Raw genomic sequence first — 18,958 nt, forward strand, 5'->3', positions numbered from 1 at the left:
ATATTCCACCATTAACATGCTGCAACTTTCAGTCAGACCATTTGAGCAAAACAAACGTGAGCCAACTTCGGCAGTTTAAGAGCTCACGAGGCACCACTCACAATCTGCTAATCTTGTTCTAAAAAGCCAGCTTTTATTGCACATTAATGTCCACTGAACCATATTTACTAAAAATTTAATTCATTACAGTGGATGCATTCTTCGTCTCCTCACTGTAGTGCCAAAATATTGATATCAAGAGCCCAGTTAAACTGTAGCTAACTAAAAGCATGTAACTTGTGGACATTTCTGCATCCACTCCCTCCACTACCGGCAGACTGTGGCTGCAGTATGTACTACCGACAGGATGCACTGCAGCAACTCGCCAAGGCTTCTTCGACAGCGCCTTCCAAACCCGTGACCACCAACACCTAGAAGGACAAGAACAGCAGGTGCATGGGAACACCATCACCTCCAAGTTCCCCTCCAAGTCACACAACATCCCGACTTAGACATGTATCGTCGCTGGGTCAAAATCCTAGAACTCCCCACCTAACAGCATTGTGGGAGCACCTTCACCACATGGACTGCAGCTGTTCAAGGAGAACGCTCACCATCACCTTCTCAAGGGGCAACTAGGGATGGGAAATAAATGACTGCTTTGCCAGAGATGCCAAATCCTGAGAATTAATTTAAAAAATAGACTTGGACCCCTTCTCCATCTACTGCAACCAGGCTGAACTGCTGCAAATTGACTTAATTCCACAGAAGGCTCCTCTCTATTCCTGTCAAAGGCTTTTTCAGTAAGCTCTGGGAAGTGGAAATGACCTTGGAATGACCTTGGAATCCCCTGAACCACTTGTAGCTTCAGATTTTAATACTCTAAAATCCTATCTAAAACAGAATAAAATTCTCAATAGCTGCGTAATTTGTTCTAGTGCCTCTTTTTGCCAATTTTCATAGCTGTTTACACAGAAAACCTTGTTTATTCCTACGCTTCACCAATCTTCAGGATTTGCTGCATCATCAGTTCTTATCCAGTCTTTGAAGCATCTGCAGAATGTCGTATGGAATTTTTAAAAAAATGTTTTGTGCTCAGCACTTTTATTTCTGTAACAATTTTGTATTACTTAATCTCTTCCCTAATGCTTTCAAATCCTGCGACAATCAATGGGCTTGATCATTGGAAGAACTTGAACTTAGAGCAATTTTCATATTTCTTCGAAACGTTGCTTCGAAACATATACTTGCAGCCCCAGGTTGAAGCCCCTCCTCAGAAAGGTCTCTGTTTGACTTATCTTATGTCATCTTGAATCCCAGGAGATTCAAATGGACCAACAGGGAAAGTCTACGAATTCACTCCGGTCAGCTTCGAATAGTATCTGTCATGTCCGATTCTTTAACATCTCGAGACTCCACTCTCTTCAAAGAGAAACAGTTTTGCTACTTCCTGCCTGACTACAATACTAGGTGGCATCTAATTGACAGTCAGTTCCTGTTTTAAGAAGGTTGGGCAGCTAACAAGTCATCACCTAAACTATATAATTGCAAGTATGCACACAGAATCGGGCGGATTTCCTCGGTTTGATGTACTGATCAGCTGTCACATTTTAACTATTACTGCAGGGAAAGTAAAAGACCTTGCATTTATATCACACAGCCAGTGAATCACTTTTTGAAGGGCAGTCACTGTTGGTTTGTCAGCAAACATGGCAGCTAATTTGCATACAAGGTCCCACAGACAGCAATGAAATAAATGACCAGATAGTTTGTTTGGTGGTGGTGCTGTTGGCTAGGATTAATAATTATAACAGACATTATGGTAGCATCTTAATTTTGGTGGAAACAAAATTACAACAGAAGACATTTAGGGCTCAACATAAAATACGGTTGTATGTACTTTTGGGATGTAGGTAAAGTCACACGTGAAACAATCAAAACGCTCTCAGTTCTGAAAACACAACATTGCAAAGACTGTTTCCATTTCCTCAAAATTTAATTTCCCCAATTTTTTTGCTTCAAATTTTTCACCACCATCAAAATTGAGTTTGATTCATTGTTATTTTCAGCACAATACTCTGTCCAGGTGAAAGGCAGGCGTTTAAATCTCCCGTCAGCAGCAGGTTATAATGTGAAAGTCACGTTTCTTTCAAACAACAACCAGTTCAGAACAGTGCCTCTGCTGCAGTATCTACCATTGAGACATTTTTGAGCAGTTCTGAATGTGTGAATTTCACATCATTATTTTTCTATCAAGAATGCATCTAATAAATGTTATCTGGTAGAATTTTCAAAATTAGGAACAATTTAAAAATCAATTTCAGGGGCTCCCCAGCCAATAATTTTTGAAGACAATTTAGTCAAACTACAGCAAATGTGCTTCTGGCTTTCTATTTTAAAATAGGAAACTACAAAAATTCCTGGCAACAAAGTTAATATTTTGCCCAAGAATTGCCTCCAGGAGTTGAATTTAAAATGTCAATTTTCTCCCTAGACATATAGGGAGTGACACAGGCTCCAATGAATCAATGCGCCAGTGGTGAGTAAATATGGAGCTTTTAGATGCCAATTCCTAAATTTTGTATGCTGGGAACCAATGGGATACCATGCTGTGGCTCTGTATTTCATCTCGCTGGCTGCTGCTTGAAGAACGAGCAACATACCCCATTTAGTTTTAATCGGTCACCGCTGCAGTGTAATGAAGCTCAGCATTATCTGACTTAACTCTCGATGCCACTTGAATCAGTGCAAGCAATGGTCTGTAAATGTGGGATGTTACCCACATCTTCCTACCACCAAACTGTGTGGAGCTGCAAAACTGAGATTAGCCACATTCTTCAGCAAATTAATTTTTTGGCAGCCGTTACGCAAATTACCAATTGTGGAAAAATTGCAGGAACCACATTTTTGCAAATCAGTGAATGTTATGTAGTTAAAACAAGGGCTTTCCCATAAATATCACATTACTTGTATTCATACTCAAAGGATTCACTATTTACACAGGCAAATGTTTTGAATGATCAGAACGAGCAGGCAATCCCCAACGCCTTGATTCTGCTATGCATGTGTCAATCCACAATTCAAAATAGTTATTGAATGAACAACCTATTAAAGCAGTTATCACAAGAACTCTACATTTCCAAAAGGCAACACAAAACAGATATTATTTAAAAATGGAGCTAACAAAACAGGTAAGGAAAACAAAGACTTGCATTTATACAGCACCTTTCACAGCCTCAGGATGTCCCAAAGCACTTTACAGCCAATGAAGTACTTCTGAAGTGTAGTTACTGTTGTTATGTAGGAAACACAGCAAGGTCTCAACAAACAGCAATGAAATAATGGCCAAACAATCTGTTTTGGTGATGATGGTTGATGAATAAATATTGCTCTGGACACTGGGGAGAACTTCCCTGATCATCTTCAAATAGTGTCATGGGATCTTTTACATCCATCTGAGAGGGTCTGGACACCATCCCCACCCCTCCCACCCCCCACGGCCTGGAGTGACTCATAACCAGACAGATCACCTGAGTTAATACATCGATCAAAATAGGATCTGCTGCGCTCTGCTCTCTTCCCTCTGCTCCTTGGTATCAATCTACAGCGAGTCTCCTGAGTGGGGCTCGGCTTGATTCAACGGAACACCACCAGAAGCTGAGCGCTGCTCTTCATCTCTCATCAACGGACCTCAACTCAAACTGGAACTTGGATACTGCATCGGCGGTACGGAACCAGGAGTGAGACATGCAGGAAGAAGCTGCAAGCAAGACAACGGGCAATCGGGGTGAGCATACTGTCTGCGCCTACACATCCACAAGACCACTTAGCTGTGTGAGGGGGTGATTGTAAGTCCCAACCAAACCTTAGAGGGTTTTAGTGCTGGGGGGTCCTATGCTAGTTTATTTCACGGGAGGGTTCTCTTATTAGGCCGTGGTAATTTAGCACGGTAAGGCTTATTGGACAAGCCAGGGCTGTACGGTTTGTACTGTTTAATAAGATTAACAATGACACTAATAAACACAATACGGTTGAGCCCGAAAACACGTATCTGATTTGTCCTTATAATCCCTATCATTCCAGAACTTATAGTAAGAGGTGTGTTTTTGGTATGACCGAGAAAACTACTTACACTACCTCATCTATTCACTATCCACATCGCCCTGCCTACTGCTAATTCCACTATCTTCAACCTTCATCCAGGGAAAAATCTCTTTACCCCTCCTCCCACACCCTCACCAACATATTCTCAACTCCCAGCTCCTCTGAGCTTCAACTCTCCAAGATGCAAAAACCTCTGTGGACCTTCTCAACAATTCCCTCAGTAACTCCTTCCTCACTTACAGCAAAGGGAAGGTACTTCTAGATTTAAAAAAAAAATCTTTAAGATTACAAATATCCAAGCAGCAGTCTCAGCCGTTCCCACCTCCTCTGCTTCCCCTCTTCTAACTTCGGCCCTGACCCCATAACCTCTATACCATTTTATTAAAATTTAAAAACCGGTTTTGTCGACTGTCAGCGCATTCCCAGCATTGGCTTCTCCTTCCATCCTGCATCATTGCCTCCAGAGCACATCAAGGATTCTCTCCTTGGTTTCCTCCGTATTCCTGATATACAGGTTGTGACACTATCCATAAGCATGGTCGGTTTCCATATGGTCATACAGTGCGGTCTCTACAGCCTCACTCTATAACCATTCCTGTACTGTCAGGCTGTTTATCAGGCCTCAAATGATAGATGAGCCAATTAAATACTGGGAAGACCAACGCCATCTGACACAAGCAGGAGTGAGACTGCATTGATACCGTGCTTGAAAAACAAGGAAACAACTTTGGAGGCCAAGCAAGTATTGGATTGTAAGAGTGCATTGCATCACGGGATAGCTATGTCTCAATGATAAACTGCTATGTCTTCAAGTAAGGCACGGAATGCCAAGGCACTCAGCTTCTTGAATGATGAGCTTTCTGAGATAGTGGAGCGGGACTTGCCAACACTGTATAGGCAGGGACTGAAATTTGTACTTCAGCTTGTGGTTTCAAGTTTTCATCACTCGGTCTTGCCTTTCGAGATCATGAACGGACTTGAACAATACATTTTTGATTGTTGTCCTGCATATTGCCTGTGCAGCCACAGAGCAAAATCTCACCAAGGAACGTATGAAAATACTGTAGTCACATCCACTGAAGCAGCAAAATAAATTCAACCGTTCTAGTCAGTTGAGACTGGTGCACCTCATTAATCTACAAATTAAATTCCGTAAGTGGCCCCAGGCATTGAATTAACAATGCCTTGTTAATTCTCAATGTAGGATGCACTTATATTTGTCTATTCCATTTGTGATGTCCAAATTATTAAATCAGTTCAGTTAATGAGTTATTATTGGGGCACCAGGAAAGATCCCACTCTTCCTTGCACACACTCGTATCTGAAAATTACCAGCTCCTGCTTCTCTAAGAATGTAATTTTTCTACAGGAATTCCTGCAAATATAGGGTCATCGACTAATGCTCTACTAAAACTGCTCAGAAAAAGCTTGACATGTGAAATCATTAACAGAATCTCTTGCACAATTCGTATCGAGCCCGAGGCACCTATAAAGCACCTAAATGGCAGAGATGTGGAAACGCTTTATAGGAATCCTTTTGCTGTGAACAAGTGCATTTAGCTACAGTTGGAAAAATGTCTTCCAATCAAATACTTACCACTGGGTATCAATATATGTAGAATCATAGAATCATACAATGGTTACAGCACTGAAAGGGGGCCGTGTCGGCTCTCTGTAAGAGCAATCCAGTTGGTCCCACTCCCCGGCTCTTTCCCCATAGCCCTGCAATTTTTTTCCCTTCAAGTAAATATCCAATTCCTTTTTGAAAGCCACGATTGAATCTGCTTCCACCACCCTTTCAGGCAGCGCATTCCAGATCATAACTACTCGCTGCGTAAAAATATTTTTCCTCATATCACCTTTGGTTCTTTTGCCAAACACCTTAAATCTGTTTCCCTGGTTCTCGACCCTTCCGCCAATGGGAAAATTTTCTCTTTATTTACTTTATCTAAACCCTTCATGATTTTGAACAGTTCCTTCAAATCTCCTCTCAACCTTCTCTGCTCTAAGGAGAACAACACCAGCTTCTACAGTCTAACCACGTAACTGAACTCCCTCATCCCTGAAACCATTCCAGTAAATCTTTTCTGCACACTCTCTAAGGCCTTCACATCCTTCCTAAAGTGCGGTGCCCAGAATTGGACACAATATTCCAGCTGTGGCCGAACCAGTGTTTTATAAAAGGTTCAACACAACTTCCTTGCTTTTGTACTCTATGCCTCTATCTATAAAGCCCAGGATCCCGTACGCTTTTTTAGCCGCTTTCTCAACCTGTCCTGCCACCTTCAAAGATTTGTGCACCTATACCCCCAGGTCTCTCTGTTCCTGAACCCCCTTTAGAATTGTACCATTTAGTTTATATTGCCTCTCTTCATTCTTCCTGCCAAAATATATCACTTTGCATTTCTCTGCATCAAAATGGGGAGTGGGACTAGCTGGATTGCTTTTGCATAGAGTCGGCGCGGACCGGTGGACCGAATGGCCTCCTTCCGTGCTGTAACCTTTCTATGATTCTATGAAATTTCATCTGCCATGTGTCCGCCCATTCCACCAGCGTGTCTACATCCTCTTGAAGTCCATCACTATTCTCCTCACTGTACTATGCTTCCAAGCTTTGTGTCACCTGCAAATTTTGAAATTGTGCCCTGTACACCCAAGTCCAAGCCATTAATGTATATCAAAAAAAAGCAGTGGTCCTAGTACCGAACCTGGGGAACATGACGATTATACCTTCCTCCAGTCCAAAAAATAACCGTTTACCACATCTCTCTGTTTCTTGTCACTGAGCCAATTTCGTACTCGTGCTGCCACTGCCCCTTTCATTCCATGGGCTTCAATTTTGCTGACAAGCCTATTATGAGGCACTTTATTAAATGCCTTTTGAAAGTCCATATACACAACATCAACCACATTCCCTCATCTACCCTCTCTGTTACCTCATCAAAACACTTAGTGAAACATGATTTGCCTTTAACAAATCTGTGCTGGCTTTCCTTTATTAATCCACACTTGTCCAAGTGCCTGTTAATTTTGTCCCGGTTTATCATTTCTAAAAGCTTCCCCACCACTGAGGTTAAACTGACTGGCCTATATTTGCGGGGTTTATCCTTGCACCCTTTTTTGAACAAGGTTGTAACATTTGCAATTCTCCAGTCCTCTGGCACCACTCCCATATCTAAGGAGGTTTGGAAGATTATGGCCAGCACCTCTGCAATTTCCACCCTTACTTCCCTCAGCAACCTAGGATGTCACTGAAGCAACCAAGGACGACACCTCGTCACTGAAAGCTAACATGCAGATGCAGCAAGCAATTAGGAAGGCAAATTATATGTTGGCCTTTATTACGAGAGGATTTGAGTACAGGAGTAAAGATGTCTTACAGCAATTAGGGGTACGGTAGCATAGTGGTTATGTTACTAAACTAGTAATCCAGAGGCCTGGACTAATAATCCAGAATCATGAGTTCAAATCCTGCCATGGCAGCTAGGGAATTTAAATTCAATTAATTAAATAAAATTCTGGAATTTAAAAAAACTGGCACCAGTAATGGCGGCCATGAAACTACCGGATTGTCGTAAAAACCTGCCGTCCTTACCCAGTCTGGCTATATGTGACTCCAAACCCACAGCAATGTGGTTGATTCTTAATTGCCCTCTGAAATGGCCTAGCAAGCCACTCAGTTTTAAAATATTGCTAAAAAAAAAGTCATAATAAGAATAAAACCAGACGGACCACCGGGCATTGTACCACTAGGCACCAGACACGACAAAGGCAAACCAAGCCCAGTCAACCCTGCAAAGTCCTCCTCACTAACATCTGGGAACTTGTGCCAAAATTGGGAGAGCTGTCCCACAGACTAGTCAAGCAACAGCCTGACATAGCCATACTCACAGAATCATACCTTTCAACCAACGTCCCAGACTCGGCACTTTCAGCCAGAAGTGCCGAGTGGATGATCCATCTCGGCCTCCTCCCGATATCCCCACCATCACAGAAGCCAGTCTTCGGCCAATTCGATTCACTCCACGTGATATCAAGAAACGGCTGAGTGCACTGAATACAGCAAAGGCTATGGGCCCCGACAACATCCCAGCTGCAGTGCTGAAGACTTGTGCTCCAGAATTAGCTGCGCCTCTAGCCAAGCTGTTCCAGTACAGCTACAACACTGGCATCTACCCGACAATGTGGAAAATTGCCCAGGTATGTCCTGTCCACAAAAAGCAGGTCAAATCCAATCCGGCCAATTACCGCCCCATCAGTCTACTCTCAATCATCAGCAAAGTGATGGAAGGTGTCGTCGACAGTGCTATCAAGCGGCACTTACTCACCAATAACCTGCTCACCGATGTTCAGTTTGCGTTCTGCCAGGACCACTCGGCTCCAGACCTCATTACAGCCTTGGTCCAAACATGGACAAAAGAGCTGAATTCCAGAGGTGAGGTGAGAGTGACTGCCCTTGACATCAAGGCAGCATTTGACCGAGTGTGGCACCAAGGAGCCCTAGTAAAATTGAAGTCAATGGGAATCAGGGGGAAGACTCTCCAGTGGCTGGAGTCATACCTAGCACAAAGGAAGATGGTAGTGGTTGTTGGAGGCCAATCATCACAGCCCCAGGACATTGCTGCAGGAGTTCCTCAGGGCAGTGTCCTGGGCCCAACCATCTTCAGCTGCTTCATCAATGACCTTCCCTCCATCATAAGGTCAGAAATGGGGATGTTCGCTGATGACTGCACAGTGTTCAGTTCCATTTGCAACCCCTCAAATAATGAAGCAGTCCGAGCCCGCATGTAGCAAGACCTGGACAACATCCAGGCTTGGGCTCATAAGTGGCAAGTAACATTCGCGCCAGATAAGTGCCAGGCAATGACCATCTCCAACAAGAGAGAGTCTAACCACCTCCCCTTGACATTCAACGCCATTACCATCGCCGAATCCCCCACCATCAACATCCTGGGGGTCACCATTGACCAGAAACTTAACTGGACCAGCCATATAAATACTGTGGCTACGAGAGCAGGTCAGAGCCTGGGTATTCTGCGGCGAGTGATTCACCTCCTGACTCCCCAAAGCCTTTCCACCATCAACAAGGCACAAGTCAGGAGTGTGATGGAATACTCTCCACTTGCTTGGATGAGTGCAGCTCCAACAACACTCAAGAAGCTCGACACCATCCAAGATAAAGCAGCCCGCTTGATTGGCACCCCATCCACCACCCTAAACATTCACTCCCTTCACCACCGGCGCACTGTGGTTGCAGTGTGTACCATCCACAGGATGCACTGCAGCAACTCGCCAAGGCTTCTTCGACATCACCTCCCAAATCCGTGACCTCTACCATCTAGAAGGACAAGTGTAAGGAATCTTACAACACCAGGTTATAGTCCAACAAATTTATTTTAAAATCACAAGCTTTCGGAGATTATCTCCTTCATCTGACGAAGGAGATAATCTCCGAAAGCTTGTGATTTTAAAATAAATTTATTGGACTATAACCTGGTGTTGTAAGATTCCTTACATTTGTCCACCCCAGTCCATCACCGGCATCTCCACATCATAGAAGGACAAGAGCAGCAGGCACATGGGAACAACACCACCTGCACGTTCCCCTCCAAGTCACACACCATCCCAACTTGGAAATATATTGCCGTTCCTTCATTGTTGCTGGGTCAAAATCCTGGAACTCCCTCCCTAACAGCACTGTGGGAGAACCGTCACCACAAGGACTGCAGCGGTTCAAGAAGGCGGCTCACCGCCACCTTCTTGAGGGCAATTAGGGATGGGCAATAAATGCTGGCCTCGCCAGCGACGCCCACATCCCGTGAACGAATAAAAAAAAACTCTTCCATCACCATCCCTGGGTATGTCCTGTCCCACCAGCAGGACAGACCCACCAGAGGTGGCGGTACAGTGACGTACAGTCAGGAGGGGGTGGCCCTGGGAGTCCTCAACATTGACTCCGGACCCCATGAAATCTCATGGCATCAGGTCAAACATGGGCAAGGAAACCTCCTGCTGATTACCACCTACCGCCCTCCCTCAGCTGATGAATCAGTCCTCCTCCATGTTGAGCACCACTTGGAGGAAGCACTGAGGGTAGCAAGGACACAGAATGTACTCTGGGTGGGGGACTTCAATGTCCATCACCAAGAGTGGCTCGGTAGCACCACTACTAACCGAGTCCTGAAGGACATAGCTGCCAGACTGAGCTTGCGGCAGGTGGTAAGCGAATCAACACGAGGGAAAAACCTACCTGACCTCGTCCTCACCAATCTACCTGTCGCAAATGCATCTGTCCACGACAGTATTGGTAGGAGTGACCACCGCACAGTCCTCGTGGAGATGAAGTCCCGTCTTCGCACTGAGGACACCATCCAACGTGTTGTGTGGCACTACCACCGTGCTAAATGGGATCGATTCAGAACAGATCGAGCAGCTCAAAACTAGGCATCCATGAGGCGCTGTGGGCCATCAGCAGCAGCAGATTTGTATTCCAGCACAATCTGTAACTTCATGGTCCAGCATATCCTCACTCTACCAGTACCAACAAGCCAGGGGATCAACCCTGGCTCAATGAGGAGTGTAGAAGAGCATGCCAGGAGCAACACAGGCAAACTTAAAAATGAGGTGCCAACCTGGTGAAGCTACAACTGAGGACTACATGCATGCTAAACAGCGGAAGTAACATGCGATAGACAGAGCTAAGTGATTCCACAACCAACGGATCAGATCAAAGCTCTGCAGTCCTGCCACATCCAGTCATGAATGGTGGTGGACAATTAAACAACTAATGGGAGGAGGACGCTCTGTAAATATCCCCATCCTCAAAGATGGCAAAGTCCAGCACATGAGTGCAAAAGACAAGGCTGAAGTGTTTGCAACCATCTTCAGCCAGAAGTGCCAAGGAGATGATCCATCTCGGCCTCCTCCCGATATCCCCACCATCACAGAAGCCAGTCTTCAGCCAATTCGATTCATTCCACGTGATATCAAGAAACGGCTGAGTGCACTGGATACAGCAAAGGCTCTGGGCCCCAACAACATCCCGGCTGTAGTGCTGAAGACTTGTGCTCCAGAACTAGCCGCGCCTCTAGCCAAACTGTTCCAGTACAGCTACAACACTGGCATCCACCCGACAATGTGGAAAATTGCCCAGGAATGTCCTGTCCACAAAAAGCAGGACAAATCCAATCCGGCCAATTATCGCCCCATCAGTCTAACTCTCAATCATCAGCAAAGTGATGGAAGGTGTCGTTGACAATGCTATCAAGCAGCACTTACTCACCAATAACCTGCTCACCGATGTTCAGTTTGGGTTCTGCCAGGACCACTCGGCCCCAGACCTCATTATAGTCTCGGTCCAAACATGGACAAAAGAGCTGAATTCCAGAGGTGAGGTGAGAGTAACTGCCCTTGACATCAAGGCAGCATTTGACCGAGTGTGGCACCAAGAAGCCCTAGTAAAATTGAAGTCAATGGGAATCAGGGGGAAAACTCTCCAGTGGCTGGAGTCGTATCAGCACAAAGGAAGATGGCAGTGGTTGTTGGAAGCCAATCATCTCAGCCCCAGGATATTGTTGCAGGAGTTCCTCAGGGCAGTGTCCTAGGCCCAACCATCTTCAGCTGCTTCTTCAATGACCTTCCCTCCATCATAAGGTCAGAAATGGGGATGTTCGCTGATGTTTGAACAGAGTTCAGTTCCATTCACAACCCCTCAGATAATGCAGCAGTCCGAGCCCACTTGCAGCAAGACCTGGACAACATCCAGGCTTGGGCTCATAAGTGGCAAGTCACATTCGCGCCAGACAAGTGCCAGGCACTCACCATCTCCAACAAGAGAGAATCTAACCACCTCCCCTTGACATTCAACAGCATTACTATGGCCAAATCCCCCACCATGAACATCCTGGGAGTCACCATTGACCAGAAACTTAACTGGACCAGCCACATAAATACTGTGGCTACAAGAGCAAGTCAGAGGCTGGATATTCTTCAGTGAGTGACTCACCTCCTGACTCCCCAAAGCCTTTCCACCATCTAGTCAGGAGTGTGATGGAATATTCTCCACTTGCCTGGATGAGTGCAGCTCCAACAACACTCAAGAAGCTCGACACTATCCAGGACAAAGCAGCCCGCTTGATTGGCACCCCATCCACCACCCTAAACATTCACTCCCTCCACCACCGGCGCACCGTGGCTGCAGTGTGTACCATCCACAGGGTGCACTACAGCAACTCGCCAAGGCTTCTTCGACAGCACCTCCCAAACCAGCAACCTTTGCCACCTAGAAGGACAAGGGCAGCAGGCACATGGGAACAACACCACCTGCACGTTCCCCTCCAAGTCACACACCATCCCAACTTGGAAATATATCGCCGTTCCTTCATCGTCGCTGGGTCAAAATCCTGGAACTCCCTACCTAACAACACTGTGGGAGAACTTCACCACACGGACTGCAGCGGTTCAAGAAGGTGGCTCACCACCACCTTCTCAAGGGCAATCAGGGATGGGCAATAAAAATGCTGGCCTTGCCAGCGATGCCCACATCCCATGGACGAATAAAAAAAAAATTACAGCCTTGTTGAGACCACACCTGGAGTATTGGGTACAATTTTGGTCTCCTTACCTAAGAAAGGATATACTTGCCATAGAGGGAGTGCAACGAAGGTTCACCATTCCTGCAATGGCGGGATTGTCGTATGAGGAGAGATTGAGTAGACTAGGCCTGTATAGAAGAATGAGAGGTGATCTCATTGAAACATACAAAGTTCTTACAGAGCTCGACAGGTTAGATGCAGGGAGGACGTTTCCCTTGGCTGGGGAGTCTAGAACCAGGGGTCATAGTCTCAGAATAAGAAGTAGGCCATTTAGGGCTGAGATGAGGAGAAATTTCTTCACTCAGAAGGTGGTGAATCTTTGGAATTCTCTACCCCAGAGGGCTGTGGAGGCTCGGTGACTGAGTACATTCAAAACAGAGATCAATAGATTTCTAGATATTAAAGGTATCAAGGGATATGGGAATAGTGCAGGAAAATGGCATTGAGATAGAAGATCAGCCATGATCTTGTTGAATGGCGGAGCAGGCTCGAGGGGCCGGATGGCCTACTCCTGCTCCTATTTCTTATGTTCTTATGATGCATCCCATCAGGAATCAGGCTGAATATAGAAAGTACAAAGGAGATGTAAAAAGAATGAGGGGCAAAGAGAGAGCAAGAGAATAGACTGGCGGCTAACATAAAAGGGAAGCTAAAAGTCTTCTATAGCCACATGAATAGAAAATGGGTAGTAAGAGGACGGGTGGGGCCGAATAGGGACCAAAATGGAGATCTACACATGGAGGGAATGGCTGAGGTGCTAAATGAGTGCTTTGCATTTGTCTTTTCCAAGGAAGAAGATGCTGCCAAAGTCACAGTAAAAGAGGAGATAGTTGAGATACTGGATGGGCTAAAACTTGATAAAGAGGAGGTATTAGAAAGGCTGGCTGTACTTAAAGTAGATAAGTCAATGGACTGGTCAGGTGGGCAGAAAAGTGGCAAATAGAATTAAATCCAGAGAAGTGTGAGGTAATGCATTTGGGGAGGGCAAACAAGGCAAGGGAGTACACAATAAATGGGAGGATACTGAGACGTGTCGAGGAACAAAAGGACCTTGGAATGCATGTCCACAGATCCCTGAAGGTAGCAGGACAGGTAGATAAGGTGGTTAAAAAGGCATACGGGATACTTTCCTTTATTTTTTTTATTCATTCATGGGATGTGGGCATCGCTGGCAAGGTCAGCATTTATTGCCCATCCCTAAATGCCCTTAAGGTGGTGGTGAGCCACTTTCTTGAACCACTGCAGTCCGTGTGGTGAAGGTTCTCCACAGTGCTGTTAGGTAGAGAGTTCCAGGATTTTGACCCAGCGACAATGAAGGAACGGCGATATATTTCCATGTCGGGATGGTGTGTGACTTGGAGGGGAACGTGCAGGTGGTGTTGTTCCCATATACCTGCTAACCTTGTCCTTCTAGGTGGTAGAGGTCGCAGGTTTGGGAGGTGCTGTCGAAGAAGCCTTGGCGAGTTGCTGGAGTGCATCCTGTAGATGGTACACACTGCAGCTACGGTGTGCCAGTGATGAGGGGAGTGAATGTTTAGGGTGGTGGATGGGGTGCCAATCAAGCGGGCTGCTTTGTCCTGGATGGTGTTGAGCTTCTTGAATGTTGTTGGAGCTGCACTCATCCAGGCAAGTGGAGAGTATTCCATCACACTCCTGACTTGTGCCTTGTAGATGGTAGAAAGGCTTTGGGGAGTCAGGAGGTGAGTCACTCGCCGCAGAATGCCCAGCCTCTGACCTACTCTTGTATCCACAGTATTTATGTGGCTGGTCCAGTTAAGTTTCTGGTCAATGGTGACCCCCCAGGATGTTGATGGTGGGGGATTCGGCGATGGTAATGCCGTTGAATGTCAAGGGGAAGTGGTTAGACTTTCTCTTGTTGGAGATGGTCATTGCCTGGCACTTGTCTGGCGCAAATGTTACTAGCCGAGACATAGAATATAAGAGCAGGGAGGTTATGCTCGAAGTGTATAAAACATTGGTTAGGCCACAGCTTGAGTACTGCGTACAGTTCTGGTGACCACATTACAGGAAAGATGTGATTTCACTAGAGAAGGTACAGAGGAGATTTACGAGGATGTTGCCAGGGCTGGGAATTTTAGCTATGAGAAAAGATTGGATAGGCTGGGGTTGTTTCCTTTGGAACAAAGAAGGCTAAGGGGAGATTTAATTGAGGTATATAAAATTATGCCGGGACTAGATAGCGTGGATATAGAGGACCTATTTCCCTTAGCAGAGGGTTCAGTAACCAGGAGGCACAGATTTAAAGTAACTGGTAGAAGGATTAGAGAGGAGCTGAGGAGAAATTTTTTCACCCAGTGGGTGATGGAGGTCTGGAATTCACTGCCTGAATGAGCGGTAGAGCCAGAAACCCTGAACTCATTTAAAAAGTACTTGGATGTGCACTTGAAGTGCCGTAACCTACAGGGCTACGGACCAAGTGCTGGAAAGTGAGATTAAGCTGGTCAGCTCTTTTTCAGCCGGCATGGACACAATGGGCCGAATGGCCTCCTTTTGTGCCGTAACTTTCTATGATTCTATGAGAACTAGATACAGCAATGCCTCCTTCCTCGTTGGGCTGGAAACATACCAATCAAGAAAGTTCTCCTGAACGCATTTCAGAAATGTCTCCTCCTCTTTTCCCTTTTCAGTATTACTATCCCAGTCTATATTAGGATAGTTGAAGTCCCCCAATATCACTATTCTATAGTTCTTGCACCTCTCTGTAATTTCCCTGCAGATTTTCTCCTCTATATCCTTCCCACTAGTTGGTGGCCTATAGAATACACTCAGTAGTGTAATGGCACCTCTATTGTTTCTTAACTCTAATCAAATAGATTCTGTCTTTCACCCCCTAAAGGAGATCCTCTCTCTCCAGCATTTGTAATATTATCCTTAATCAATACTGCCACCAACCCCTCCTTTTCTTCCTTCTCTATCTTCTCTGAAACACCTTGTATCCAGAAATATTTAGTACCCAATCCTGCCCTTTTATTAATATAATATTAAGAAAGTTAATATGTACAAATACAGTAATCATCAAGTTTTAAACACTTTTGCTATCACATGTGAAGGTCACATTTTTTTTCTATGTCCACATTTATAAATGACTATAAAGGACTACCTCGGAGCTGTGTGTGATGTCAGGAGAGCGAGGGGAGGGTCTAGGAGGCTCGATGGCGAGGAATTTTGAGCGGAAGGTAGGGCGAAAGAGGACAGCTGGCCTGAAGTCCTCAGTAGGATGCAGAGGAGGCTGCACAACGGGAAGTGCAAAGGCAGTTGGCAGGGGCAGCTAGTGAAGGAGAGGAAACTGGGTCCATGAGAGGGGTTGGCCATGGTCTGAAACTTGCAAAGGGGGAACCAGTGATGGAGGGGAAGCAAGTTGCTCTGGGCTCCAAATTTTAATGGAGTGGCCAGGAAAAGTTGCAGGGAAGAGTGAAGCAACAGAGATCTAGCAGTAGGAAATTCAAAAGTGACAGAAATAGCAAAACATCAACAGAAAGCGTGAGCTGGATGCCAAACTTTTAACATATTATGGAGAGATATGGAAGGTATCATTTTTATACATTGTTTTAAGTGAACTGTGCTCCTGTTAGTATACAGCAACAATGTTTTCAATTCTAGTACGAAGTCAAATAGCTAAAGAATTCAAATTAGCGCCGTGTCAGATTGTCAAAATGTACGGGTGTGAGGCTACAGCTAACCACTATTTCAAGATTTAATCCCTAACATGAATTTCAAATGGTAGATTACACTGTCTGGAGAGCAGTGAAAGACATTTCACACTAAATTGGAAAGGATTTAAATTTCCCTTGACATTTACAACTGTGCAGAATAAAGAAAATTTTACTTCATTATGATATGGCAATCTAGGATAAACTGAATAACCCAATGAAAACTCAGTGATAAACCACCAAACACAAGAATGATTATGCTTGTGAGGACTCCCACAACTTGTTTACATCTGTGGGGCTTCTGAGTTATTTTATCCACTTTACCCTGAGACAAGTTCTATATCCAGTGGCCTTGGATTGAATACTTAGCATATGTGCTTTTAAAATGGCACTGTCTTAATGCAAAATCATTTGGCAAATAAATAACAAACAGATCAGACTAGACAAGGTTCCTTTTCACACCAAAAACTTGCAACAGTGACAGCTAATTTGTAATTCCCCAATAAAATAAATAAACCATTCCTTTATATTGGGAAGAAAAGTCGTCATCTCCCACATCCAAGCAAATAATCAAATTTTCTATTATCGGCAACCAGGCTTCCTATTTCTAAACCTCAGCATTATTTCTGCTAATTTTGATATGCAGGTTGACATCACAGTAATTGACAGTTTGAATTTATTACTCTCAGCTGGAAGAACGCTGCATGATACAATACAAATATTCCTCTTACAACATTTAATTAAAAATTTCAAACAAGGGATTTAAACAAGTCTGCTTGCAAAGCTTCAAGCAATGAGAAACCAGATACCTCAGTATTGCATGGTGCTCAGATCCATTATAGTAAGTGAGCCTTTGTACAAATTAAAACAACCAGACTTAATGAGGCCACTGGTAGCTCAACTGCCTGCGTTATACTGTTATTAAATCTACCCACCACACACAAAGGGAACGTTACCCACGAAGAGGATTTACAGCTCAGAGTATATAAAGTTGTAAATTATCTCCAGTTACACTCACCAGCTGTCTTGCCAGTTACATCTACACCGAGGTAAACAACTGGCAAAGACAAATGGAAAAACTGGCAGAAGAATGCAAGTCCACAAGAAAGCTTTGACTTTTTTTTATTATTAATTCTCGGGATGTGAGTGCCGCGGGCATTTATTGCCCATTTCTATTGACACAACTGAGTGGTTTGCGAAGCCACTACGGAGGGCAGTTAAGAGTCAATCACGTTGGTGTGCGACTCGAGTCACATATAGGCCAGACCGGGTAAGGACTGCAGGTTTCCTTCCCTGAAGGACATTAGTGAACCAGTTGCGTTTTTATGACAATTGGATAACTTCATGGTCACTTTTACTGATGCCAGCTTTTTATTTCCAGATTTTGTTTTTTTTTAAAAACTGATTTCAAATTCTCAGACTGCCCTGGTGGGATTTGAACTGACCCACCTCTCACAATCTGCAACTTCACTCTTCCACAAAGCCACACCCTCACTCCAAGCCAGTGATGGAATATTACAACTGTTTGACAACCTATTTCCCAGGATTCTGAATCACACTGTATTTTCTACCTTTCCAGGAATACATTGATAATGGAGAAGCAGTATAGAAAACTTGGTGATTGAATTACTACAAGTATTTTATGTAGCTGTATTAGTAACAAATGAACAGGATAGGTTGAACAAAATTTGCAATATAAAACTCAAAAGGTCCCTTGTCATTTTTGAAATAATGAATGTACACGAACAATCCGGACAATATCACACACACAGGAGCGTTACAAGGAAAAATCAAGAACAAGAACAGGCCATTTATGCCTCCAATACTCCAACTCTGTCTAGCATCCAACTGCAGTTTGAATTACCCTAATATCATGGACTCCACTACCTTACCTAGTAGGTATTCCACATATTTATCACCCTTTCAGTAAATATACTTTTTCTAAGATTTGCTTTATATTGACTTTTCCCCATTTTAAGCTTACCCTGGTGGCCTGACTTACCTTGAGCTAAGCAGGATCTTATATTATTCACAATGCTAATTGATATTTGTCTTTTGGCTTCATATACTGTTATCGACCAGTTATGAGTTTGAAACGTCAATACATTATCTGTTGTTTCCTCTTAGATACAGAAAATGCAAGTGTAATTCAGGTGCTTTTTAAAATGGGAGCCGTTACTTAATCTGTAAATGATAACCTGTTGCACAGGGCAGACTAACACAACTAACCTTGAAAACAAGAGAAATAAATGGGCCACATACAGCACAACCATTCCCTAGGTAAGACTTTCAAGTGAGTGCCTGTGCATGGTGCAACTTTCAGAATGTGATTGAATCTCTGCTGCTTTTAGCAGTTATTGACCCAGAAATGTCAAAATAGGTAAATTGGGTAAGTTTGACTGAATATATTTATATAATTAAAAGCCTCGTGTACAGTGTGAGCGCACAGTGACACGTCGCTCAAAGAGCATCCATAGGCCAAAAAATGGTAATTGACCTAATCTAAGTAAACCATCCTGATTGGCTTTGCATTTAGTCAATTGGATATTTGAAACAATCAAAAAACAGTTTCTTTCACTAAACTTCTGAGAAAAATTACCAAACACCACA

At 44.2% G+C, this 18,958-nt stretch overlaps 1 protein-coding gene across 4 annotated transcripts in view; it reads right to left on the minus strand.

Annotated features, from left to right (window-relative positions):
- Positions 1-18,958, minus strand: part of LOC137342290 (membrane-associated phosphatidylinositol transfer protein 2) — a 354,330-nt gene that overhangs the window by 183,230 nt on the left and 152,142 nt on the right. The gene's annotated exons all lie outside the window — the stretch shown is intronic.

Source organism: Heptranchias perlo, chromosome 25 (assembly GCF_035084215.1).
Source record: "Heptranchias perlo isolate sHepPer1 chromosome 25, sHepPer1.hap1, whole genome shotgun sequence".
Lineage (NCBI taxonomy): Eukaryota > Metazoa > Chordata > Chondrichthyes > Hexanchiformes > Hexanchidae > Heptranchias > Heptranchias perlo.